The sequence below is a fragment of the Chinchilla lanigera genome, unplaced genomic scaffold (genome assembly GCF_000276665.1).
Source record: "Chinchilla lanigera isolate Chin_1 unplaced genomic scaffold, ChiLan1.0 scaffold00038, whole genome shotgun sequence".
In the NCBI taxonomy this organism is placed as follows: Eukaryota; Metazoa; Chordata; class Mammalia; order Rodentia; family Chinchillidae; genus Chinchilla; species Chinchilla lanigera.
The window spans coordinates 21,190,553-21,201,462 of NW_004955439.1; the positions used below are offsets into that span (position 1 = coordinate 21,190,553).

The window sequence follows — 10,910 nt, forward strand, 5'->3', positions numbered from 1 at the left end:
GAAGTCTGCCATGATTCTGATGGGCTTTCCTTTATAGGTAATCTGTTTCTTTTCTCAAGCAGCTTTTAATATTCTGTTCTTTTGCTGGAGATCTGAGAACTGGACTATTGTATGTCGGAGTGTAGCTTTATTTTGGTTGTGGCTGTGTGGAGTTCTATATGCCTCATTTACCTGGATATCAGGTTCTGTTTCCATGCTTGGGAAATTTTCTGCTATTATTGCTGCAAATATTCTTTTTCTGTCAGTTGTGTTGCTTCCTGCTGTTTCATTGACTCCTATAAGTCATACATTATTCCTCTTTGCCTCATCTTGCAGCTGTTGAATTGACTTTTCCTGGATCCTTGTTGATTTTATGAGATCCTTTCTTTCATGGTCACTAGCTGCCATGCTGTCTTCAAAGTCTTAGATTTTATCTTCAGCTTCATTCAAGCGGTTTTGGTAGCTTTCAATGGCAGCTTTGTTTTCCTGGAAGTCTCTTTGAATTTGCTTCATGCTTTGTAAGTCCTTTCTATATTTTTCATTGAACTTTTGACCCTTGCCTTTGTTCTTCTATTTTCTTATGTGTCTTTTCTTCAGATTTTTTGAGCAGATCTTTCATTATTATTGTCATTTCATTTTTTGCCTTAGAGATTATTTCTGATCTCATCTCTTCTATGGCCTTATGGAGTTGTTTCTTTACTTCCATTGCAATCATTTCAGCTATTTCAGGCATGTGTTTACCAAATTCTCTTAAGTTGATGTCTCCTGGACTTGTTCTGATTGGGGTGGAGTTCAGGGATTGTGTTTTAGTCCTTCATTTTGTCATGTTTGCTACCAGATGCAGAAAGCTCAGTTTCCCTCTTCAGTAGCTATACAGCAAAGGCCACTAGTGTCCCTAGTTTTCACATTGGTCAGGTTTGCCCAAGTGACCTCTGAGAGGTGCTACTTAGTCTTGGGTTTTCGGGCAGTTTTTGTACCTGGAATCTAATTCAGAATCTTTTTTTTTTTTTTTCCCTTGGTTTTTTGGTTTTTCTCCAGTACTGGGAACCCAACTCATGACCTTGCGCTTGCCAGGCAGGCGCTTTTGCTGCTGAGCTAAATCCCAAGCCCCAGTTTTTGATTTGTATCTAGTTATCCCGGTTCTCAGACACGGGCATTGGTGTCATCTGATGGCTGACCATGTGATCCAGCATCCCGTTGCAGTTCAGGGCACATGCACGGCCTAGACTCAGGTTGCACTGGTGTGACAATCCCGGTCCAGTGGACCTATGTCCCCAGCAGTTCAGGGTACAGGCAAAATCCTGACACAAACTGCAAGGTCGACAGTTTGTGAACCACCTGATTCTGTGTCTCCAGTCAGTTCAGGACATATACAGCAACCAGATGCAGGCCGGATGGGTAGCAGTCACAGACTGCCCATGCCTTCAACCCTCTAGAGGGTCCCGGTGAAAGGAGAGCATGGACTTTAACTGCTGGACCAGCAGCTCTTGGAGCACTCGCTCACTTGGTGCAGGGCATGCGCAGGGAGGGGCTACGTAGGCCTGGGTCACCCGCTCTGCCCTCAAGAAGTAGATGGGAAATACCTGGCTCTCTGTGCGATTTTCAGCTGGGAACCGTGGCAGTGTGAGCAAAGCATGGACTCGAACTGTGGGTCCAGCAGCCCCCGAAGCACTCGCTCACCATAAGTCAATATTTCTTAACAAGCGTTATAATTATATTTTGGACAGGATACTTTTTTATGCAAAAAATGTTCTGTACATTTCAGGACACTTAGCATTGCTAGACCAACCCAGTAGATGTTGGTATTACCTTCCTATGACAGCATCTTTCCACATTTCCACACACTCGTGGCTCTGATGAGAACCCCTGGTCTAAGGTAAGGGTAGATATCATGGTATTTTTAAGCTAATAGTGATATTCACTGTACTTGTAGGCAGTGTGGAGTAATTCTGGCTAGAACCAGGAAAATAGCCCAGGGCTTCCAAGAGAAAATTTCACCCCAAAGAAAGTAAGAGCAAGGCTCAGAGAGAAAGTATTTTTCCCCACTCTCCCATCCTGTCTCAGGCTGAGAGAAGCTGGGATGCTTGCTCGTGTAGAAGCACACGTGTAACCCTGAGGCAGTAAGTTGGGTAACTAAAGCAGCTGCTGGAAGCGCTGAGTCAAGGGTGGAAAGTCCCTGGCTTCTGGGTGAGGCTGTTGGACTTCCAAACTTGCCCAGGAATTGTGAGTTTTTGGGCTTTTTATTAAGTAAGACAGAAAATGTTCTTATATTTAAAACCGCAGTCCATCATGATTTCTGTTACTCATAGCCAAACACATCCTAATGATTCATAAGTTAAAGAAAATAGAAAAAAAGCAGCAACAAAGCTAAGATCCACCTCTTAAAGTTCCTTTGATATTTTGTGTTATTGTTGTTTTTAGATTATCATATGATGTTCAGCTCTATCACTATTTAGTAGTATGATAAAGCATTTTAAAAACCACTATTCACCCCTCAAAAAAACCCCAATTTTGTGTAAAACTTAGCTACATTAAAACCCTAAGAATCTTGGAGAATCTTATTTTCAAAACTTTTCAAAATACCATCCTATTTGCCTCCAAAGCTTGCTAATTACATTTAACCATATGGATACAACACAGGGAAAGCTTATTTGACTGAACATGCAGTGAAATCAATCTGTCTGTCTGTATCTATCTGTCTCTGTCTGTCTTTGTCTGTCTGTATGTCTCATTTTATGAGACAGGTTCTCCCTATGTAGTCCAGGCTAGCTCAGGTTGGCCTCAAACTCACAATCCTCCGATCTCAGTGTTCTGAATGCTGGCATTACAGGTATGTACTACCAGTTAGGCATCCCTTTTAATTTTTGAAAAGCACAGTTCCCTTTCCCTTACAAATTAAAAACTCCCAAGCTCAGGAGACAATAAGTACATCTGAAACATATGTACCTATTAGCAAATTGTACACTTGACAAATTGTAAATCTATATACTTCTAACAGAGAAGAGTACTAGACTTTGGGCAATTGTTCTACTGTTGACCATGCTGACCACCTGTTACAGACATGTTAGGAATTTTGGCCCGAGAAAACAATACCCCAAAGAGGGGCTCTGGGACATACAAGGTAGAGAGTCTCAGAACAAAGGTCTCACTGACCTTCCTTTACCTTCTGTCTCTGACCCTCTTTCTCTCCTAAAGCATAGGGCAAGGTTTCCTGAAGTCCCTCTATGTATCTAGAGACCAGATCCACCAAAGAGGAACACAATTGTCTTTAATCTTCTTACTGAAATTTTATTAAGAAAAACTAGAGGCATATTACAGAGGAGGAGACTAAAGACCAGACACAACTCCTAGAGCCTGGAGGAACTTTGTCCCAAGCTATTGTGTATCTTCAGGGTGCATTTGTTTCTTCTAGAAATCATTTGCCACCCTTCTAAAATTATTAAGTGGCCCCACTTCCCTCTCCCCTATGAAAAAGAGAAGTTCAACTACAGAGCCAGGTATTGGTTTGGGGGTTATTTTTGCAAGGGGAACAATACAATACAGGACACATATTTTATAAGATCATTTATAATAGTCACCCAAAGAATGATATACCTAAGAGCATGCAGGAAATCTGTCCACACACTATAGACCAGGAATCCAGCTAAGGGCCTGGATCTTGAAATATTGTCCTACATGAGTCCACCTGAATACAGCCCATAATGATGCTTCCCATGAATCCAGCTGGAGGCCCCATAACAGTATCTCACATAAGTCTGTTTCACGGATCTGCACTGGGAAGGCCCAAAGGTCAGTGGTGGAATTTAGAAAGTCTATGCCAGTAGGATGAAGGATCTGTGCAAGCAGGCTGAGGGATCTGCACTGGAGCCAGGAAGTGAAGCTCAGAAGAACCAGAGCTCCCCCGAAAGGTATCATAGCCATCTTCGGCAATAGTGAGGTCCCGAGCTCCACCTCTGATGATCAAGATGGCCAAGTTCCCATCAGGGAAGCTAACACAGCAAACTTTTCCAGGAGGCCGGCAGTGCACCATATTCCACTCCAGAGCCAGGAAACAATGCTCAAAGAGAGGACCAGAGCACCCCACAAAGTGAAACGAAGCCATTCTCGGTGCCAGCGAGGTCCCAAGCTCCTTGGAGGATGAAAACTGCCAAGTTCATCAGGAAAGCCAGCATGACGAGCTCCTCCAAAACAACTAAGAGCTCCCCACAGCTTCTCTCAGCTCCCAACAGCCTCTCTCAGCTCCCAACAGTCTGCCTCTTATGCTGCTGGCAACAGTCCTCAGGTGGGCCTCCCACACCCAGCACCACACTTACTCAGTTTAGCTGCGGGTTATAAGTTGACCACCAGTTATCAACCCACTACAAGCCCTGTCTTTGAGTTTTATATTTTGTGTAACCCCCATACTTCTTCTTCTTTTTTTTTTTTTTTTTTGTCTTTTTGAGACAGGATCTCGTTATGCAGTTCAGGCTGGCCTTGAGCTCACTTTGTAGCCCAGGCTGGTCTTGAACTCGCAACGGTTCTCCTACCTCAGCATCCCTAATGCTGCGATTACAGGCAAGCACCACATGCCAGTGTATGACTCCCATACTTATGCACAGTAATAAATATATAATGGTGGCTAGGGGTGTAACTCAGTGGTAGAGTTCATGCTTAGCATGCATAAGGTCCTGGGTTTCATTCACAGTTCAAAAGAGAATAAAGTAAATGAGGCATGCTTCTCTTTTGTTTATCCATCTTTTGTTGTAGGGCTATTTGCCATGACTCTTTATCATAGGCAGGAAGCAGATTATCCCTTTTTCACCTCCACAGAAAGATATTAGGTTTATTTCCCTTGTCCTTTTATATCTTTATTAATTTTCTCTTTTTCCCCCCTCCATTCTACTCTTCTGTGCCCCTGTGCTATCAATCACAACCAAATCTTCATCTCTTCTCATGGACAAATGCAGTGACTTCCTAAGTGATCTTCTATCCTTGTTTTTCATCAACCCCACATTCTCCAGCATAGCTCTTTCTAAATACAAATCTGGAGAGTCCCACTCCAGGGAAAATGGAGTAGGCAATATTTTTTGCATGTTGCTGTCACTAAGTACAACTGAAAATCTTGCGCATAAGAAAACTGAAATGGAGAGAAGGAGGCAAAGTGGCTAAGTACCTCAGGATCCGAGGACTGGCATCTGAGTGGGCTCCTTGGGTTTCTCTTTAAAAAATTTTTTTTCAGTACCGGGGATTTTTTGTGTGTGTGGTACCAGGAATTGAACTCACGACCTCGTGCTTGCCAGGCAGGTGCTGTGCCACTGAGCTAAATCCCCAGCCCCAGTACTGGGGATTAAACCTAGGGCCTATGCACTGAGCTATGCCCACAGATAATTTTATATTTTAATTCAAGGCAAGGGGCTAATTCACTAAGTTAGCTAGGCTGTGCTCGAACTTGTGACCCTTCTGCCTCAGCTTCCCATAGTACTGGGATCCCAGGTGTGCACCACCACCTCTGGCCCTGGGTTTTCTTTTAGCTTCAGTGTCCAGAAGCTGGCCAATTGGAAAAATCAACAAGCACAGATTAAAAACAATACAAAATCCCCTAAAAAAGAAAAGCTGTTCTCCACCAAAGGATCAGGAAAAGGGCAGCATACCAAAACAGACCCCTTTTAAACAGCAACTAGTATACTTTGCTGGACAAGGGAGAAAAATCAGTGTCCTCCACCCATCCACTCCAGGAAAGGCTTCGGATGAAAACACCCGGGAGCGGCATGTGGTTAATGAGGTAAGACCTCAGGGTAGGATTTCACAACCTGGCGGAATAGCAGGGAGCATCACTTGGTGATGCAACTAAGCAAAACATCTGAGTGCTGGCCACAGCCAGAGTGATGTGGGTTGTAGGGAGGGAGGTGAGGAGGGACTAATGAAGCCCAGATGGAGTGTGCTGGTCTGTTTCCATTCACGGCCAGGCTCATCCTCTACAGGAGGAGAAAGTTGGCATATGATGGGTCACTGTTGTGAGATCTGGGAAATCTGCGTTTGCTGGCTGGTTTTCTGAAGAGTAAAAAGAAAGGAAGGAGGGGAAGAAAAGGGCAGAACAAATGAAAAACTATGTTTTGTTCATCTTTATAACCAGACATCTAGGGAAGTATGGTCGTGTGTGTTCCGTATCCAGATGGAACAGCTGACGCTCAGCGAGATTAAATGACAGCATGGCTAAGAAAAGGTAAAGCCCCTGTCCGGATGAAATTAAACTGATTCCAAAGCCCATTCCTAAACACAGGGACACATCCAAAAAAGGAGGAATCTTCACCATTGTGCTGATACAGCTAACATAGTGACAAACTATGTGACAAAATATGTTTAGTCTCATCAGACCATTCTATGATAAAAGTTAGTGTCCCCTCCTTGGAATATCCTTATTTTATAGCAGTAGACCCTTGAACAGAAAGACAAGTCTCCTTTTCTGTAGGAGAAACTTTAGACACAGAGAAAGGGGATTTTATTCTTGTTGTCTAGAAAATAAAAGAGAACAAGAGCATACATGGTTAGTATGTGTAGTGTGAGGAAAATATGAATATTAACTTTCTAAAAATTATTACAGTAGAAGAAACATTACCATCAATCCCCCTCAAAATACCTTCTCTCACTTCATACACTTATCACATCATGCTTGACATTTTTTAAAATTTTTAATGTAGTTCACGCTGGCCTTGAACTTGAAGCAACACTCCTGCCTCAGCCTCTTAAGTGCTGGGATTACAGGCATGTGTTACCATGTGCAGCTCTTGCCACTTTCTGAAGCAGTTCTGGAAGTTCTCTTTCATGAATATGCTTAGTTGCCTTGTGGGTGCCTCCACGTCCTGAATTGATTAAAAATATTTACCTTTCATGGTCATTTTGACTTTGGGAAAGAGCCGGAAGTTGTATAGTGCTACATCTGGTGAATAAGGTGTGTGGATACACACTGTAATGATTTTATGAGTCTGGCTTTCCGTTAGATGGCTCTAGGCAGCAGCATTTACTTTTTGTTTGTTTGTTTTTGTTTTTTGTTTTAATTACGCTTCCTAAAGACATTCACAAAAGAGGACTTCCAGAACTGCTTCAATAAAGCTTCAAGAACTACACTCTGGAGGCTGAGGAAGGAGGATCACAAGGCCAGGTTGAACTACATGGCAAGACCCTGTCTCAGGTAGGGTGCGGTGGCGCACCCCTAGAATTACAGCACTAGGGTGGCTGAGATAGGAGGATTGCTGTGAGTTCAAGGTTAGCTGGGGCTACAGAATGAATTCAAGGCCAACCTGAACTGCATAGAGAAACCTTGTCTCAAGAAGATTAAAAGAAAAAAGACCCTGTCTCAAAACAAAAAACAAACAAACAAACCAAAAAGAAAAAAGAAAATATTAAGAACCGAGAACAGTGGGACATATTTGAAGTGAGCAGAAGTGTTTTGAGGGAGATTAAAAGCAGTATGTCTTGATTGTAATGTTTTTTTAAATTTTAAATACTCCTGTATATTTTGATCACTCCTGCTAGGTGAAAGGGTTCTATACGATTGAGCAGTGCTGCTGCCCTGGAGAGAGGACTGGCCTAATGGTAATGCAGGCAGGTTTGGGTAAGAGGAAGCTAATGGGGCTTCATGGAAATAATGAGGGCCACAGAGTCTCCCTAAGAAGAGAAATTAGGCTGCTAACGGCTACATCCAAAGGGAATGGAAAGCTTAGGAATGTTCCAGGAAGTTGAGTATGTCAATAAGCCCATTGTCTGATCAAGGTCCAGCAGGGAGGGTACAGGAGGTAAAGCCGTGCCGCTCAGCTGCTTATATTCCAAGTCGGATCTTAGGGGGAAGCCCAGGACACAGACTGGGAACGAGCCCCTAGAAGGGACTGGCAAGGACTGGGACTGTTTGAGAGCCTTAGTCACTGCAAATGGGGAACTAGCTAGATGGACAGGACAAATGGCAGTAGGTAAGTATGCTTATTCTACATAGGAATCTTTCTAGAAAATACAGAAAAAGCCATATTTAATAAGTATTTTAAGGGTGAACTACGGCATGACTTTGACCTAGGAATTTTTCCAAAATGCACTGTGAGGGTTTAGATTTGGCTTCGGGGAAAGCTGAAGTCAATGCTTCCTTCAATGTCATTTGGACCATTTCCTGGCCTTGTGCTAGATGGATTGTCATGTAACAGCATAGACTACTCTCTCATTCATCTGGGTGACATCAGTCATATGACAAGGCATGCCTCTCAGATTATTTTCAGTATCTAGAGAGTCACTAGCTGTAGTATGGAGTGAAGCTTGTCTTGGGTTCTATATTCATTGAGCTTCTATCCGTCAAAGTACAAAGGTGTACTTATTATGCAAGAATTTTTTTTTGGTACCGGGAATCAAACTCAGGACCTTGTGCTTACCAGGCAGGCACTTATGCCGCTGAGCTATATCCCCGGCCCTATGCAAGAACTTTAAATGAGTGAAATATATTATGTATCCTGTTTAATATCATTATTTAAATTTTTGTAAACACTTATGGACACAAAAGAACATAATGATCTTTCTAAAGTTAAAATTATTTAAATTTTCATAAACATTCATTGACTCAAAGAACATAATGGTCTTTATAAAGTTACCTAGCTAATGTACTCCCTTTTAATATTTTTGTTAACTTTCAACCTATTTTCATATGTATTTTGCCTTTTAGAAGTTCTTAATAATTATCTTTGTACTTAAGTACAGTGTTAAAATTAACTTTCTTTTCCTTTTTCTTTTTTGATGTTTTGAGAAAGGGTCTTGCTCTGCAGTTCAGGCTAGCTTTTAAACTCATTATGTATTGTAGCTCAAACTGATCTTGAACTCGTAGCAATCCTCCTACCTCAGCCTCCCAAGTGCTGGGATTACAGGTGTGCACTACCACTTCTAGGCATTAACTAGCTGACATTTAAAATTAAACTATCACTAGTAAATGTTTTCATAAGATAATACTTTTAAAAATAAAACCTCAGCTTCTTTTCTTGAATTCAGAAGTTCATTGTGTGGTGGTAATATTTAGATTTGACCAAATATTAATCATAACAACTGGCTTTTAGGCATTGAGCTGAAGTGCATTTATGTACTTATTGTACTTCTAAATTCTTTTTTTTTTTTTTTTTGTATTGTCTTTTTGAGACAAGGTCTCACCAAGCAGTTTAGGCGGGTCTTGAACTCACTTTGTAGCCCAAGCTGGCCTTGAATTTGCAAAGATTCTCCTGCCTCAGCCTCCTGAGTGCTGGGATTACAGGCGTGCGCCACCATGCCCAGCTGTACTTCTAAATTCTTTAGAAGGTAAATAATAGATTTGTTATTGTGTCATAACATTTCTTGCTATTCTGTGAACATTAATTATATTTAACATTTATTAGAATTATCGGTTATAATAGAAATCCTGTAACTGATAATTATACCAACTTTTTTGGTTTACAGTGCTATAAGTTAGATTTTCTTTTTCTTTCTTTTTTTCCCCCCTGTGGTTTTAGGAATTGAACAGAGGGTCCTATACGTGTTAGACAAGTACTTTATCACTGAGCTATATCCAAACTCCTTTTAATTTATATTTTGAGACAAGGCCTTGCTAAGTTGCCCAGGCTGGCCTCAGACTTGTGATCTTCCTGTCTCAGCCTCTTGGGTAGCTGGGGTTACAGTTGTGCACCACTATGCTCACTTAGTTTGGATCTTACATGTCCCTACAGGCTTGGTCCCCAGCCTTTGGAAGTCCCCAGCTATTGGGAGATGGTGGAACCATTAGGAAGTTGGGCATATGGGAGGGTGTGGGTCTCTGGGGGATATGTCCTTGGGACTCCAGCAGCTTCCTGTTTTCTCTTTGTTTCCTGGCTGTGGCGGGGTGATGTTTCCTTTGCCCTGCACTCTCCTGATGCTGGTCTACCCTACCAGAGTTCCAAAGCAGCAGTCCATCTAAACATTGACTAAACCTCCTGAAACCAGGAGCCAGAATAAACCTTTCCTGTGTAAAAGCTGTTTGCATCAGTGTTTTGTCACAATGACAGGAGGCTGAGTAATGCAGCAATGATGTGCCTCTTTTTTATTTTGCTTTTCTTTAGGCACCTGTCATAAGACCTTCTGGCAAGTAATCATAAGATGTGCATAACTCAGAATGTCTGCTGATCTTCAGAAAACATCAGAATGTGGGTCAAAAATTGGACCTGTTCAGGATTGATTACTCTGTAGCTATTCTATCCATCTGTGGGTAAAAAAAAAACTTCCTCAAATTTCCTGTATAAATTCTTCACTTGCAATTATTAGCTAAGCTAATCCTTTAGGCTGCCACCTTCCAGTGAGTTGGCTCTTTGCAATAAAGTTTTTTCTTTACCACTACATTGTCTCTTGACTAATTGGCTTCCATCATGTGGCAAGCAGGTTGAGCCTTTGTCATGGTAACAATTCTGTAAACTAAATTAATGTCTGTCAGAGAACAAAATTATAATACCTTAAAATCGTGACTGAGCTGGGTATGTGTCTTGGTTACTCTTCTCTCATTGCTGAGACAAAATACCCAACACCTAAAATTAAGGAAGGAAAGGTTTATTTAGCTCACAGTTTGTGGAGGTTGCAGTCAGTAATCAGCTGGCTCCAAGGCAGGGTGGCAGGGCACAGGGGCAACACTTTAAGGTGGCAGAAGACTGCAAAAGCAACAAAAGCAAAAAAGGATGGGGGAAAACAAGCCTCTTTTTCCTCCCTTGTATTGTAACCAGGCCTCCCCCCGCCAGGGGTGTAGCACTCACACCATCTCCATGCCCTCCTCTGGCACAGGCTCAGGATGCTTACAAAGTGAGGACCCTGGGCTCCTGCTGAGTCACTTAAACTTTTAAACTTCTCAAGTTGACACAGTGTATCAACCATTATAGCATGGCAGCTCACATCAGTAATCCCAGCATTTGGGAAGCTGAGGCAGGAGGATTGGT

The 10,910-nt window shown here is 42.2% G+C and overlaps 2 long non-coding RNA genes across 4 annotated transcripts; both read left to right on the forward strand.

Annotated features, from left to right (window-relative positions):
• Window positions 1-4,218: 4,218 nt before the first annotated feature.
• LOC106149195 lies at window positions 4,219-9,166 on the forward strand. 3 transcript variants are annotated; one of them, XR_001235200.1, is made up of 4 exons: window positions 4,219-4,261; window positions 5,633-5,740; window positions 6,092-6,181; window positions 7,029-7,068. It is a non-coding gene; the product is annotated as an uncharacterized LOC106149195 (long non-coding RNA). The 3 variants fall into 3 exon arrangements; XR_001235199.1 differs by lacking the exons at window positions 4,219-4,261; window positions 7,029-7,068 and adding an exon at window positions 9,126-9,166 and having other exon boundaries at window positions 5,314-5,740; XR_001235198.1 differs by lacking the exon at window positions 4,219-4,261 and having other exon boundaries at window positions 5,314-5,740.
• A 14-nt stretch (window positions 9,167-9,180) lies between these two features.
• LOC106149197 lies at window positions 9,181-10,323 on the forward strand. The gene is made up of 2 exons (XR_001235201.1): window positions 9,181-9,276; window positions 10,050-10,323. It is a non-coding gene; the product is annotated as an uncharacterized LOC106149197 (long non-coding RNA).
• Window positions 10,324-10,910: the final 587 nt, after the last annotated feature.